This window comes from Manis javanica, chromosome 5 (genome assembly GCF_040802235.1).
Source record: "Manis javanica isolate MJ-LG chromosome 5, MJ_LKY, whole genome shotgun sequence".
Taxonomy (NCBI): Eukaryota; Metazoa; Chordata; class Mammalia; order Pholidota; family Manidae; genus Manis; species Manis javanica.
The window spans coordinates 4,002,222-4,018,296 of NC_133160.1; the positions used below are offsets into that span (position 1 = coordinate 4,002,222).

Genomic DNA, 16,075 nt, shown 5'->3' on the forward strand with positions numbered 1-16,075 from the left:
TCCAGACTGGGCAGAGATGGTGATGGAGAGGCTGGGGAACTTGCTCAAGGCCCCTCAGCTGGAAGGGGCCAGGGCCAGGAACAGGGTCTACCTCGGCACAAAGCCGGTCCTCCCAACACACTGCCCTTCTTCTAGCTCTGACCTGTTCGTCTGCAGGGTCTTCCTCGGCTGTGATCTCGAAGGACCCTTCCTGCAGAGCAAGCTTGGGCAGCCTGGGGTCAGATCCATTTCCGCCCTCACTAGCTGGTGTAATCTTGGGCTTCCTACTTAACTCTCCGGGCCTCAGTGGCTCCGTCTGCAAAAGGAAGCTTGTAAGAGAACCTAAGTGACAGGACTGCTGTGAGATTAAAGGATCACCGCACAGGACACCCCAGCGCGTGGCGGAGTAAGTGCCCCATGCACAGGGGCCCTGCATAATGCAGCCGTCGGTGCCCACCCTCTCCCTGTGGGATGGAGGGCTGGCGGGTGCCTAAGGGCACTCAGTGACAGGAGGGTCTTGCTCACTCCCCTGCTGCCCGTCAGCTCACCCTGTAGTTCCGCTTGGGTGCGGACCCGTGACGTCTGGAGAAATGCTTCCCGGCACAGGGGCCTCCGGACAAATCTCGGTACTCAGTGACCTGGACGGATTTTATTTTTTTTGTCTCCAAGAGGCAAGTTAACAAAAAGAATTGATGGTCTTGGTGGGGTTTCATCAGTTATTTGTCACTGATTCACCCAGGCCAGTTGGCTCCACCTCCAGTGCTGGAAAGCCACCGAGGTGCTCCCTCGGATTGCTCCCCTGCCCTGGCAGAGAGCACGGCCCAGAGGCTGAACACCACGGCCCAGTTCTTGGGCTGCTGGGGAGTTACTAAGGCCCTGGGCGCGTGGAGCTGCGCATGCCAGTGTCACGGGGCCTTGCGGGTGGGGCCATGTGCGGTCGCAAGCTGTCAGCATGGTGGGCTTTGCAATGGAGACGTGGCTTTCTCTTTCAATATCAATTTCTTTTAATTATTCCATTCCAATGACTTTGAAAGTCACTCCTGAGGCTGATAGATGATTTATGCTTTACATTAGCTCCTGGGGATGACTGCCGAAGGCCTCCAGGGCTGCCCCCCAGGTGCCCCTGCTACATGCCCTCCGTGTGTGTTCAGACCGGAGCCTGTGGCCGCATTCCTGGAGGAGGATGCCAGCGGGGGATGGAGCCTGCGCCCCATCAGTTCCCTGTAAGGGCAAGTAGACTTTACTGGCTTCCCCCCTCCTTTTCTCATTTGTTTCTCTTCTTTTTTTTTCCCTTAGTATAATGAAGATCTGAAATTTCTCAGTAGGGTAAAAAGGCCACCACAGAGAACATTCTGAGATACTGCCATTCCCCTAGCGTGAGACCCCACAAGCAGCCCCATCCAGGAAGGAAGACGGGCAGGAGGGGCATCCGGGTAGCCAAGGGTTACGTGGGTCTCAGCAGCTGCTCTGGGAAGGCGTCCAGTTGTCTGGTGACCTGGAAAAAGAAAGGGCCACAGAAAACCAATGTAGAAACCCAGGCTGCGGCCCCTGGGGGGAGCTGCTGAAGGATCCCTGATGGTGGGAACAGGCTGCTCTCAGCCCCAAGGAGCCTCCCAGAGCCCTGGCCCCTCAGGAAGCACCGCAGGTGAAAAGGGCCCCTGTGAAATGTCTCTCTGAAGGTCAAGACTGTGTTTTGCGGCCGAAGGACATTTATAGAGCTGTAAAAGGGGTCATTTTTGTTAATGTCACAAAATTATACTCTGAGTCAAATAACAGTGGCCCACGCCAGGTACGGAAGTAATTTTCCTTAAATGCAAAATCTGGCTTTTAGTGGAGTTGGAGGCGGCTTTAGTTGATGTTGGTGGGGCCCCTTTTTTGTGCACTTTGAGAGGTCCAAACGGGAGTTGTGACTTTGTGAACATGCCCCTTTAAGAGTCACCGGGTGGGTGCCGAATGGAGGGGCAGCCTGCGGTGTGATGGGGGGATGGGCACGTGGAAGGTCATTCCAGTCAGGGGAGGAACAGTGGCCTTTTCAGAGCAGTCACCACCTGCTGGGCTGGTCCTCAGTATTTCTGCATAGACTAACTCCTTTCACCCCAAGAACCCTGGGGGGAAGGGAATCATATTATCCCCATTGGACACAAGAGGAAACCAAGGCTAGGCAGACTTGTGGCTTGCCCAAGGTCACACTATAATCTGCTGCCTCAATGCCACAGCAGGTGTGGATGTCCAGGGGCTGTGGACCCCATCCTGATCCACCCTGACCCCAAGCAGGCCGCCATCTGGGGCCGAGGACTGCTGGGAAGGTGCATATCCACTGGTGACTGCCACCGCTGTCCCTTTCAGGGCCCAGGGCTTCATCAGGACACCTTCTTGGCTGTCCAGGACACCTGCCCAGCCCAACCTGAGCCCTTACTCAGCCTCCAGCTGCCCCAGCTTCCCGGCAACGTGCCTCTTCTCTCCCATCCCATCCCTGCCCCAGGTCAGCCTCCAGACCCGTTCATCCCAGGAGCAGCGATTTCTATGCTGCAGCACAGCCCTCCCTCCTGGCTTGGCTTTGCTCGGTCCTGCCTGCTCCCTTTCCCGTCCCTCTTGGCTCTGCTTTCCTGTCCTCCAGTCCCTTTAGTGTCCAGCAGGCTGGGGTCACCCTGGGTCTCCAGAAGTCACACCCTCCGCCCCCTCTTCTCTCCACCACCAAACTTCTCGAAAGAGCAACTGGAGCCTCATGCTTCGCCCCTGCAAGGACCACTCCTGACCGTGCACCCCGGGCTTCTCACGGGGGCCCTCTGCCTGATTCAGACCCACTATGTGGCTGCTCCTCGCTGTGCCCCCTGGATCCCTGCACCCCTTCCTCTTGGGTCTTCCTGAGTGTCAGTCAGGCCAGGGTTTCTACCTGCTTAGGAACCACCCCTCACCTTGCAGAAATCGAGCTCATTATTTCTCTCTCCCTGTGAACTGGTTTCCTGTACTCCCAACATGGTCTCTGCTGGGAAAAGTCCTGTTCAAATGCGGAAACACTTCCCAGCACCCAGCACCTGGTGTCGAGTTCCTGAATAGTTGCCAGCTCCTCTCTTTTCCCACCCGTCATGCCTGAGGAGGGGAGCACACTGCACCCTGTGGACTCTGTTTTGGAAATGTCTCCAGATCCCACCTGCATCCCTCCCATCTGTGCCCACTGCCTTGAATCAGATCTTTCTTATCTCTCATGTGATCTACCAGCAGGCCCTCCCCGCTGCCAGTTCCTCATCTGATGTGCTCTCTGCATCAACCCCAACTCCTCCCCAGCCTTCCCTCAGCACCCCCTTTCTTAGCACTTCAACAGCTTTCCTCTCTCTTGTGAAATGAACTCCAAGCCCTCAGCCCAGCTTCCGTGCCTTTCATGATCTGACAGGCTATTTAGTCCCTGAGTTCAGTGTTCTCTGAATTGCATGTGATACATAACCTGTACCCAGAATGTCCATTGTCCAGGCCTCTCTGCCTGGAGGGCTTTCCATTCATCCTTCAAGACCAACGCAGACTCCCCTCTGGGAAGCCCTGCTTCCCCGTCATCTTCTGAAGCTCCGTGCCACCTCTGAAGGGGCTCCCATCCAGACCCCGGGCCCTACGCCTGTGCTTGTCATCGGGAGTCCTCTGCTCCTTGCAACCTGCGCCCTGAGGACGGGAGCCTGCTGTGTACATTTGATGCCTCTGCGGTGCAGTTCAAGGTCTAGAACACAGCAGCGTTTCAGTGCTGGCTGATAGACGTGTTAAACAAAGCAATGCAGTCTCCGTTGCTAATACAAGAATAAATCTCTGACCGTCCTAAGGGATCACAAATTCTGGGTGAGAGGAGTCTGGAATCATAATTCAGGAGGCTTTTAAAAAAATTTAGAATGCTCTTTGATGCAAATGTGATCGATTGGTCATCAAAGGTTTTTAAAAAATGATGTCTTTGGGGTCCAGAGAGATGGTAATGCACAGTTTCTGGGGGTCAGCTGGGAAGGGGGAAAGGCACCAGCAGGAAATGAGGAGGACCCTACCCTGCAGGATGTCCCTTGCAGACAGTGGGCCAGCAAGTCCGAGAGTGATCCCCCAGCCCCCGGTAGCTGACCACCTTCCTGTCATAACCCAACTTTCAGAGAACCAGAAAGACTAGAAGTTCCAGCAAAAAAAAAAAAACACCTTTCAGGATGTTACCAGCTAGTGATTTATAACTTAAAAGGCAAGAATTATCGGTCAGCTGAGTCAGGAACCAGCCCATTTTTCTTGTTGAATGCAGAGCCCAAACTGCTGTGCTTGGGTTAGCAACTTAAGCTAAAAGGTGTGATGCCAGATGTCTTAGGAGGCAAAGCAAGTGGTTCTTTCAACTTGATTACTTGTTTGAAAATACTTTACTCGATAGAGAAATTGGGAGCAATCGAGTTATTTTGCAAATCACATATATTTTTTAAATGCATCTGCAGAGTGCCTGTTAAATAGAAAATTCTGTGGCTGAGTGCTCTGGGAAAGTGAAAAACTGCTCCCCGGACAGAGCCGGGAAAATGGAGTTACATTCACCAATTGGTTTTCCTTATGATGGGGCCAGGCCTGCGCTGCAGGGGCTGTGAGCCTGTCTCCCCAGAGGCGTGCCAGGGTCTCTTCCTCCCTTCAGGACGCCCCAGAGCAGTGCGCTGGAGCAGTCAGACAGGTTTTCATAGGAGCCTGCCTCACCCGGGGAAGCTGATCTGCGCCCTGTCCCGGGCGGTGTGTCCAAGCCTGAGATGCCATGTTCCTGTGATGTTTCTGAACCACACGCTCTGGGCTTTGTCCTCCCGTGCTTCTCCCGACCTTGTCTGTCTTGTGGGCCACACTTCCAGTCCCAAGGCCCTCCACGCAGCTTCGGAAGGCAGTGATCTCTCACACACAGGTGTGTGCCAAGGGGAGGCCCTCCTCACAGACCCACCAAGCTCTTGCCGACAGATGAGGCACCCCACCAACTTCCACCCCAACTACGCCGCACACTCCTGCCGTAACCTGCCAGCAACACAGGCTAGAACCCAGGGGTGATGCGGTGGGGGCCAAAGACGAGAGCCTCTAATGTCCCCTCCTCCTGTACTCCCCTATGAGTGCATCTTTATATTTCAAGAACCACATGAAGTGATTAATGGGTGCTCCCACAGCACCTTGCACACAGTAGGTGCATGGTAAACATTTGTGGATTTATCCCAGTGGGTCCTGGCAATAAATGTTTCTATCATTTTAATTTAATTTTTTGGCATCTTGGACATAATTTGCCACTAGCTCTTACTCTCTGGTGCACTTTTTAACCCAGATGCAATGTTTGTACACTTGAAGACAACCTGTCCATGAAATTAATTAGACCCAAAGTTAAGTCTCAGTCCTTAGGTTGTTTCTCCTATTGCATTATTTTGATCAGCCCGTCTGAATGAATGATTGTTTCCTGACCCCTGAGAGTCCTGGGCAGGGAGAGAGGGGAGCCTCCGGGGTCTGGGTCCCCTTCCTCAGAGTCACTGAAACACCGTGTGGGAAGAGCAATGAGCCTTGGCTGTGCCCAGCCAGGCCCCTCAGGCTCCGGTGTCCTAGCCCTATGTGAGCAAGGAAGAAAGACTTGTGTTAAAAAGAAAATCAATACACACCATTAGAAAGAATATTTTAATCCACTGGAAGAAATAGGCTTTTAAAAGTCCATGCTGAGTATTTTTGTATCTAAGTAGATCCGCCTAATACAGATGAAACATCTGTTTTGATTCACTGCTTACAGCTAAGCCCAATAAAATTCAATTTCCCTAAAAGGATTCCTATGCTTTTGACTTTTAATTAATGCTGCCTCTCACTTGAAGGGCTTGGTCTGGATGACCTACCTGGTTCCATCTCCCTTCACACCCTTTGCCCCTTGAGGGTCTCTGAATAGGATGTTCAGAAGGTAAGCCAGGCCTTGTCCTCGGCCCTAGACAGGGGACACCAGGCCTAGAACAACATGCCCAAGGTCACTGATGGGCCCACATCTCCTACCTCCTTGATTACTGACATTTGCTCTGTACTGGAAAGGGCAGCAGGCCTCCACACGCCTGGTCCACCCAGGCCCTCTTCCCCACGAGGCCTCAGCACAGCCTCAGAGTCCCCCTCACCTCCACTAACCTGACGTGGTTCTCAGGGGAAATCCCCCCCCCATTCTTGCCCCAGGCCTTCGAAGCTCCAGCTACTACTTGCAGGACACCGCTTTCTACACCACCACATTTGGGGCACTTTATGAACACAGAATCACAGACACCAGCACCTAAACTTGCCCCTGTGATGCGCTGTCGGCTTTTCCTTGGCAGAGAGATGGCCGTGGCCACTGCATTAGTGCCCTCGCCGCGGCGCTGATTTCCTTCTCCAGTCAGAGTGACCGGCAAAACATGTTTCTCAGTTTAAAGAATCACAGAGGGTCACATTGGAAAGAGCCTCAGAGGCCATCCAGACCAACCCTGATATTTCACAGAGAAGGGAGCACAGCACATACATTTGGTTATTGGTGACATACAGGGAATCCCATGGATGCACAGAGGGTGGCAGGCAGGGGGATGGGTGGGTGGGTGGATGAGAAGAAGGAAGATGGCAGGAGGGTGGCTGGGAAAATGCAGAGATGCTTAGATGGATGAATGACTGGACAGACGGACAGGAGAAACCAAAGTAGGAATTGACAAAGGCTTTGACAGAAGCAAGGAAAACCACTGCATCTCCTGAAGTTTTGTAGAGGACCAGTGTGAGGGGAAGGCTGGGTGCCTCAGAACCGTGGACACGAGTCTGTGCTCTGACTCCCACGGCATGGCCTTCCCACAGCCGGCGTCTAGCTCCCCCTGCAGGCTCTGGTCTCCCACCGAAGGACAGTGGCCCCCAGGAACTACGGGCCCTGCTTTTCATGCCAGTCTGCCTGGGCTCACGGGATTTGTGGGTGAGGAAGGGCGAACGGCCCACCCGGTCAGCTTCCTCTAGGACTCTGCCCCCGGCTGCTCCTGAATGAACTCCTCTAATCATCTTTTAGCGACCAGCTTCCTAGTGGTCGGTGCCGCTGCTCCCACCGTGGTCCCCAGTCACCTTCTAAGGACCAGCTTCCCGGCTCCCTCCGCAGCTCCTCCAGGGCCCTCCTGCTGAGTTGCTTTTGTCTGAATGGGAACTTCCTGAGGAGGCTCCATCTCTTCCTGGATCCTGGGTCTTGGGGACCCCCTGGCAGGATACAATGATACAGGCCTCCCCCTTGACTTGTTCTTCCAGAAGCTATTTTAGCTGGGACCACCCTGCCCCCAACCCCCAGGCTGGGAGGGAGGGAACTGGCACCATGTGGCTTCTGCCAGTGTCTGGCCTCAGGCCAGGACCTTGCTCTGTTGTGACCCCTGATCCCAAGGGGCCAGGTCTGGACCCCAGGCGGGAGAGAGGAAAGCTTGGTGGGGTGGGGAAGTGTCAGGGAGGCTTGGGTGCTGGGTGAGAAGGAAGTGTGTGGTGGGCCTGGGAACAGTGACCAACAGACACTCTCCCACTAGGGGTGCAGGGACCCCAGTGGCCGGCACTTTCCCAGCCTCTGCAGCTAGGTTGAAATTATTGAGGGTTCCTCCTTGGGCCAGACTTCGGTGGGTGGGGCCCAGGGCCAGGGGGTGCCTCCTACCTCTGCTTCCCACTGCCGACCACTCCCTCCAGTGGCCCAACAGGCTGCCTATCTCTGGGGGCGCCACCCCCTGGGTTTTCCCCTCTTCCTCCTGCTACTCTCCTTCCCGTTGCAATGAGCCTGGTCAGAGAGCAGCTGGTCCCACAGCCCCAGGTTCTGGAAGGATGAGGCAGGCAGGGGGGGAGTTCCGACCCACTCCACCACCACCCCTGCCACCGTGGCTGCCCACAACCCCCAGCTGCCCAAAAGCCACTGGAGGCTGGGGGGCGGGAGGGGCACAGGGGCATGGGCAGAGGGAATGGGGGAAGGGCCAGGAAAGAGTGGGCCTGCCTCTCTTCCAGCTGTGGGTGGGGGTGAGGTGCAGCCCCAAGGCCCTGACTCCCTGGCTGAGGCAGAACTCGCATGAGCGGGCCCAGCGCGCAGTCCTGGGCCCAGCAGCTGCCTCTGCTCTGGCCACCCACTGGGCCAACGATGGCTTAGTCTCATGGTCAGCCAAGGCACCAGCAGCCCACAGTGGGCCACAGGAGGGTCACTGGGATGTGAAAGGGGCCTGGGACAAGCAGGGCCACCCTCCACTCCTGCCTTCGAGATTGGCCACCCAGCCCTGGGACCTGACACCGGGATTCCTGCAGCCGGGAGCAGAGGCTTAGCCGTGCCGGGGCTGTGGTCCCTTCGCGCAGAGGGGCTGGCAAGGGGGGCCTGGGGAGAGCAAGATGACAAGACGGAGGGGGATCCCGTGGGGAGGGGACACATCTCCCACTGCTTCCAAAAAGGAGGATGCACAGCTTTCTGTGGAACCGGCTGGTCTCTGAGTCCTGTCCACTCAGTGTCCGGCAGCCTTCCATGCGGAGGAAGCAGCCAAGGAGAACGAAGGAAGTCCGGGGCGGGAAGATGGAGGAGAGGCTTCCAGGAAGGGCAGGAAAGGTGAGGGGGCGATGGCTGTGCCGCGTGGGACAGAGGGAAGAGCCCGGGAAGGAAGTGAGGGGCTCTGAGGCCAGCAGGGGCAGGGGCCGGGGTGGGAGACGGCTGCGCGGGCAAGGACACTTCAGGGGCTGGGCTCCACGCAAGTGAGCTGCTTCGGGATGCAGCCGGCTCAGCCCTGGGGGTTTACCAGGGAGCAGGAGCGGCCCAGACCAGGGGATTCAAACCTTCGCTGAAAAGCAAACATACTCCAGCAGGGGACAAGCTGCAGAGCCACAGGGCCTGGACAGCGCATCCGGCTCTCTCTCTGCTTCTGGGCTGATCCCCAGGGCAGGGAACAGCTCCAGCAGCACCAAGCCTCAGTTTCCCCATCTGCGGTGCCTTCAGTTACTAGCAAACCATGACTCGTGGAGAGTGAAGCGAAGGGTCACAGCCCCTTCTCTGCAGTGGGCGTACCCCACGGGGCGGAGGGGGAGCAGAACCAGCCTCTGCGGTGGTGGGGGGGGGCGCGGCACAGGACCCCACTGCCCTTCCTTTCAAGCCCAGCTGTGTTTGGCAGAGTAAATGGCTTTTCCCAGCTATGCCAGCATGTCATTTTGTAGCCCAGGAAAGTGATCCAACCTGCAGAGAATATTTGCCAACAACGGTGGCCTAAAATAGGCAGGAGAAAGAGAGAGACCAAGTCATTGCAAATGGCCTAACGAAAATGCACACGCATCCCCCTAAAGCAAGTGAAAGAATGGAAAGAAACTCGGTATATGCCGGCAGGCCTCGCAGATGTAGGGCCTCTCCTGGTCATCAGCAGAGAGGCCAGAGATTAAAAGGAGATAAAAGCACAGAACCCACCGTGAATGTATGAGGGGGATGCATGTGACATCACTGAAGGCTGGTCAACCTAGTTTAGTTTCTTGGGGCTATTCTTTCCTTTCCAACTTCTCCTGACATTTGCTGCCTGCTATGTCAAGCTGATGCATGGCAGGCATATTAAGAAGGCTCTCCCAGCCTGTCCCCACTCCCTGGCAAGTTGTGGGTTAGGGATTTTAAGATATTGTCTTTTTATGCTAGAAATGCTCAAAAATGGCTTTGCTTCCTTTAGTGAGAGGAAAAGGTCACCTGCAGCTGCCATCCTTTTAAGGCTGCTAGATTTTCAAGCCTCAGGGAGAGAAGCAGGTGCCCCCAGCCAGGAACATGAGTGGCATACATGTGATGTCACACAGCTTCTTTAATGCTTCTGCTCCACAAACTTCTAAAAGAACAAATTCTTCGTAAACAGCCTAGTACCTAGAGGAGGAAATGGAGAGGCACCCCAGTGCCCTGGGAGTAGGCAGAGGGCAGCCACCACATATCTATCCTCAATGATCACTGGCAGCCAGGAGCAGAACTGCAGATGGAGATCCCCAATCTGATGGGCTCTCATCTTAAATTCTGCCTTGGACCCAATGCCCTGTGGATCCATTGCCCAGGAAACACACGCTCTGCGTCATCCTAGGTCTCTGCCCCACTTCCGACCCTTCTTCCTGCAGGGTGTCAGCACGAGGTATCTTTGCTGTCCTGTCAGCCTGCCTTATTCCCTTGTCCCCCAAAAGAAAGAAAAAATCCACCTGCCAGGGAAGCATCTTACGATCCCAGGGAGCTGAGGAGACAGGCCCAGTGGCTGGTGTGTCTGCGCAGCCCCTCAGCAGCCTGGTCGATAAGGCCAAAGAATGTTTCTCAGGCCTCGTGCATTTCCCGGGGCCAGGATTCCCCAGGGCCACCAAGCCAAGGCCGAGCTGCACTTTCGCTTTGTCCCTACAAAACAGGCCTGGCGGGGAGACTGCGAGGTGTTGGGGTCCCGGCTGAGAAACCGTGGGGGTATGCAAGGTGGCATTGACCTGCCGCCCCCACACTGGGACTCCGAGCCCAGGTTTAGAATGGCAGCAACACAAAACCTCCCTGGTGGGTGTATCGCAGGGCCTCACCCCAAACTTCTCTCCGGGAAGAGAGATTTGCAGCAACTTTGCTGGGGGCTCATTTCGCCCTGGTCTGCCCGGAAGGGTGTCGGGAGCTTCCTGCGGCCCGTCTGGAGGTCTCCATGGGCCCAGAGAAGGTAAGGCTCACGGCGCTCATCCATCAGCCTGCAGCTGCAAGGGGCAGGCCCTCAGCACCTGCAGCTGTGGCTTTGGCCTCCTTTGTCAGAATAGAAGAGGGAGAGGAAAACCCTCCCTCCCCGGGCGAGCAGAGGGAGTGCAGGTGTCTCCAGAGGCCACCCGCAAGTCAAATCGCTTGGGGAAAGGCAGCACGGTTTGCGCTCTTCCTTTCTCCCCCAGCTGACGATTGTTCTGGAGATCGAAGCCGCTGTTTCCCCTCGGCTTCCGGGAGCCCACGGGGCTGGCGAGCTCCTGAAAGGCCCGACACAGCTGAGCTCAGAGCCCCTCTCCCGTGTCCCGGGGGAGGCCCAGTGATGGCGGCGAGTACCAGCTTCCTGGGCATTGGCAGCAGGTTTCATCTCAGCCACGCGGCCCAGCCCTGGGACCTGGTGGACCGCATCTCTCTCCGCCTGCCCACCTCCAGCCAGACTGGGTCCTTGGCAATACCCTGGAGCCTGAACTTCAGCCTCGTCAGCCGCAGCTTGTTCGCAGGGTGAACGGACCGCTTCAGATGCATCTGGCTGGGGTCGGTGGGTAAGGCCGGGCCACGGCGGGAGGGGACGGGTCCGCTTCTGATCCCCTCCCCCACCGCATTCCAACTCGCCCCCACGGGACTCCTTTTTCTCTGCCTCCAAATGCTTTGGTTCCCCAAGTAGGGGCAGATGCTGAACCGGGGTGCAGAGCACGCTGGGGCGGAGGTGGGGGCGTGCGTGAGGTCAGCAGCGAGGATGCTTTGGGAAATGGGAGGGGACTGGAGTGCACAGGCCCTCAGCTCTCGCCCCACCTGCTGCCATCCTGCCCTTCGCCCCTCTCTGCCTGGCGCCTGCTGTCTGGGAGTGTCTCCAGCCGCCCTGGCCCCTCCACAGAGCTGTCCAGCCTTGGCCTGCCTGCCCTCTTCTGCAGAAATTCCCTTTCTCTCATTATGCCCCCAGCCACCATGCAGTCCCTGGCAAACTACAGGCCAGAAAACATTGTTTTTGCCAAGATCAAAAGTCATGCCAGTCTGCTTCGGCGTGTCAGCTCCACCAGCTGAGAGACATGGTCAAGGAACTAGCCCATGCCACCTCCATCTACATGCCATCTTCTGGACCATTTGGAAGTAATCTGGCATCATCTAAACCCACAGCCCAGCCCTAACTCCCCAGCTGTTTGTGGGATCTACAGGTAAACCTTAGGGAGTTCTGAGCCCATGTTTCAAAAATAATCATTAACGACTGGCCTTGACTGAGGACCATGCAGGGGACAGGCCCTGTGTCTGCCTGCCCTTCCCTCCCTGCTTCTCTTCTCCTCTCTGTCTTCATTTCTCTGTGTCTTTTGAAAAGTTATTTCTATTTTGGATTTATCCACCATTTGCCAACATTTTACTATAGCTAAAATTTTAGAGTTGTTTTTAATTCTATACAAGTATAGTAAGAAAGATTGCGTGCATGTATATCCATGCTTATATAACATAAGGGCAAAGTCTGATGAATTTTCACAAACCATACACACATGTGAATTCCTTAAAAACACAGCGCCCAGATCAAGAACACCTTCCCCGTCCCTTCCGAAGCCCCCGACGCTCTCCTGTTGCTACCGCTGGGGAAGGAAGGCTAGTGCTACCTTGACTTCTAACAGCACACAGAGGTTTGCCTGTGGTTGTTTTTTTAAATATGTCACTGTGTTTTGCTTTATTTTGTGAGAGACACCAGAACCAAATAAATACCATTTGTTTTATTTCTAATTATATGGTTAGGAAGAACGTATTTTTAAAATGGACTTTCTGAGGGACAAACAATATGTTACTTGTCCCCAAAATATTTTGGCATTATGTTAGTAGACTTTTTGTTTATTATTTTTTTGGTTCATGATCTATTTTGTGTTCTCTTGTGGATTTTTTGAGGGATGAATGTGGAACACTAAATGGGGTATATGAAGGCATAATGGTGCCTAAGGTTGGACACTGATATGTATATGTGATGACATTTTTATTGAGGCAAAATTTACATAAAATAAATTCACAGATAAGTGTACAATTCGATGAGTTCTGAGGAATGCAAATACTCATGTAATCAACCACCCCAGTCAAGACCAAATGGTTCCAGAAAGTTCCCTCATGTCCCTTCCAGTTAGTTCATGCCCACTGCAACCACGGTTCTAATTTTGATCACCACAGACCAATTCTCCCTGCTTCATGAGCTTCGCATATGTGTAATGATAGAATATGTGCTCATTTCTACAACAAAAAGCTTTTGAGAGTCATCTTTATTGTTGCATGTATCAGTTTTTATTCTTTTCTATACTGAGTTTATATCATTGTATGACTATAGATAACAATTTATTCATTCTATTAATAAATGTATGGGTTGTGCCCATTTTTTTTGCCATACATTCTCTTTTCTCTTGAGTAAACACCTCGGAGTGGAATTGTTTCTTAGTGGGGTGGTTGTCTAAAGTTTTAAGAAACTTAGAACCAGTTTCCAAGTATGTGTACCATCTTGCATTCCCACCAGCAATGTGTAAGAAGTTCCAGTTACTCCACATCTTTACAATAGGCAACATCCATCTGGGGCAGTTTGACCATTCTGATGGGTGTGAGTGGTCACTGTGCTTTTAATTTGTGTTTCCCTGATGACTAATGATAGTGAGTAACTTTACACCTGCTTATTGTCCATTTGTCCATTTTCTTTTGTGAAGTGTCTATTCAGGTCTTGTTCTGTTTGGGTTTATTATTGAATTGTAGGGATTCTTTCAATATTCTAGATATAAGTACTTTGTTGGATATATGTATTGCAAATATTTTCTCCCAATCTGTGACCTGCCTTTCCATATTCTCAGTGTTGATTTTTGATGAGCAGAGTTTTTTAATTTGTAAGAACTGCAGTTTGTCGATGTTTCTTCTGTGGTTAGTATTTTTTGGGACTCTCCTGGATACGCAGGTGTTTACATCACAGGTAAACATAAGATTCCATTTCTCTGGATGAATGCCCAAGAACGCAATTGCTGGGTCATGCTACATGTGTAATTTCACAAGACACTGCCAAATTATTGTCTATATTGGCTGAAGCATTTTACATTCCCACTATCAATGTATGAGTGATATAGTTTCTCTATATTCTTGCCAGCATTTGATAGTATCACTCTTTTTCATTTTAGTCATTCTGATAGATGTACGGTGATAGTTCATTGTGGTTTTAATTTGCTTTTCCCTCCCAGCTGATAATGCTGAACAACTTTTCATGTGCTTATTCACTATATGTATATCCTTTCCAGTGAAATATCTGTTCATGTCTTTTGCCCATATACTAATTGGATGGTTCGGGGATTGCTTTCTAATTGTTGGTTTTGAGAATTCCTTATGCATTCTAGATCTAGGTCTTTGGTTTGCTATGTGATTTGCAAATATTTTCTCAGAGTTTGTAGCTTATGTTTTCATCCTCTTAACATGGTCTTTTGTTGAGGAAAGTTTAAACAATTTGTCAGTTGTTCCTTTTATGGATCACGCTTTTGGTATCAAATCTAAGAACTCGGCCTAGCTCTAGACCCTTAAGTTTATCCCTGATTTATTTTTCTAAATATTTCTAGTTTTAGGTTAGTTCCATAATTTGTTTGAGTTAATTTTTGCAGATAGTATAGTATTTAGCTTAATGTTTATTTTTTTGGCCTATGGATATCTAATCGTTCCTCCGGAACAGTTTGTTGAAAAGGTTGTACTTCCTCTGTTGAGTGGCTTTTTCACCTTTGTTAAAAACCAGTTGGACAAATTTCTATGGGTCTATTTCTGGGTTCTCTATTCTACCCCTTTGTTTATCCATTCACCAGCACCACACTGTCTTGATTACTGTCACTAAATAGTAAGCCTCAGTATCAAGTTAAGTAATTCCTCACACTTCACTTTTCTTCACTATTTTAACTCACTTTTCTAGGGTTGATGTCTTTCTATAAATTTTAGAATATGGTTGTTTATGTCTATTTAAAAAAACTTGCTTGGATTTTGATAGGAATTGCATTAAGCCTATAGATCAATTTAGGGTGAGTTGACATCTTTATTATATATTGAATCTTCCAATCCATGAATATGGCATGTCTCTTCATTTAGTTAGGGCTTTGATTTATTTCCTCAGCACTTTACAGTTCTCAGCATACAGGTCCTACACGTGTTAAGTTTTTATTAAGTATTTTGTTTTGCTTGGAACAAATTGAAGAGACTATTGTATCATTTTTTTCTTGATAGACTTAATTTTTTTTTAGAGCAGCTTTAAGTTCACAGCAAAATGGAACGGTTGGTACAAAGATGTCCCATCTAACTCCTGGCCACATAACCTCCCCCATTATCAACATGCCCCACAAAAATGGCACATTTCTTATGACTGATAAACCTACGTGGCCATGTCATCATCACCCAGAGTCCGTAGCTCACATCAGGGCTCACTCTTTGCATTGTACAATCTATGGGTTTAGACAAACGGAGAATGACATGCATCCACCATTAAAGTGTCATACAGAATATTTTCACTGCCCTAAAAATGCCCTGTGCCCTGCCTGTTCACCCTCCCGTCCCCTCTAACCCCTAGCGAATACTGATCTTTTTAACTGTCTCTATAGTTTCGCCTTTTCTGGAATTTCATATAGTTGGAATCATGTAGTTGGATGTAGCCAGTTTTCAAACTGGCTTCTTTCACCTCATGATATGCACGTAAGTTTCTTCCATATCTCTTCACGGTTTAATAGCTCATGTCCTCTTAGTGCTGAATAATATTTCAGTGTCTTGATGTGCCACCATTTCTTTATCCATTTGTCTGCTGAAAGACATCTTGGTTGCTTCCAAGTTTGGGCAGTTATGATAAAACTGCTGCAAATATCCATGGGCAAGCTTTGTGTGGACATAAGCTTTCAGCTCTTTTGGGTGTATACCAAGGAATGTGATTGCTGGATCATACAATTAAGAGTGTGTTTGGTTTTATAAGAAACTGCCGCATGGCCTGAGCATTTGATGTCGTTAGTATTCTGGATTTTGGCTGTTCTAAAAAGTGCGTTGTGGTGTCTTGTTGTTTTAATTTGCATTTCCCAGATGACATGATTTGGAGTTTATTTTCATGGGGCATAGATTACGGCACTTAGGGGTCACTGCCTTATCTGTTGCATGTTCTTTGTTTCATTGGTTTCTGCCTTTATCTTTATTATTTCCTTTATTCTCTTACTTGAGCTTAATTTTCTCTTTTTTCCCTAGCTTCTTAATGGTAATTTATATCATTGATCTTTAAACATTTCTTGCTTTTCTAATACAAATTAGAATCTATAAAGGTCCCTGTAAGCACTGCTTCAAGTGCATCTGACAAACTTTGATAGGTTGAGTTTTCATTATCATTCAGTTTGAGGTATTTAAGAATTTTCTTTGTGATTTCATCTTTGATCCAGGGGTTCTTTAAACATGTGTTTCTTAACTGCC

At 51.1% G+C, this 16,075-nt stretch overlaps 1 long non-coding RNA gene across 1 annotated transcript; it reads left to right on the plus strand.

Moving 5' to 3' along the window:
• Nucleotides 1–8,438: 8,438 nt before the first annotated feature.
• Nucleotides 8,439–13,060, plus strand: LOC108408159 (uncharacterized). Its single transcript, XR_001855926.3, has 3 exons — nucleotides 8,439–8,524; nucleotides 10,828–11,181; nucleotides 11,580–13,060. It is a non-coding gene; the product is annotated as an uncharacterized lncRNA (long non-coding RNA).
• Nucleotides 13,061–16,075: the final 3,015 nt, after the last annotated feature.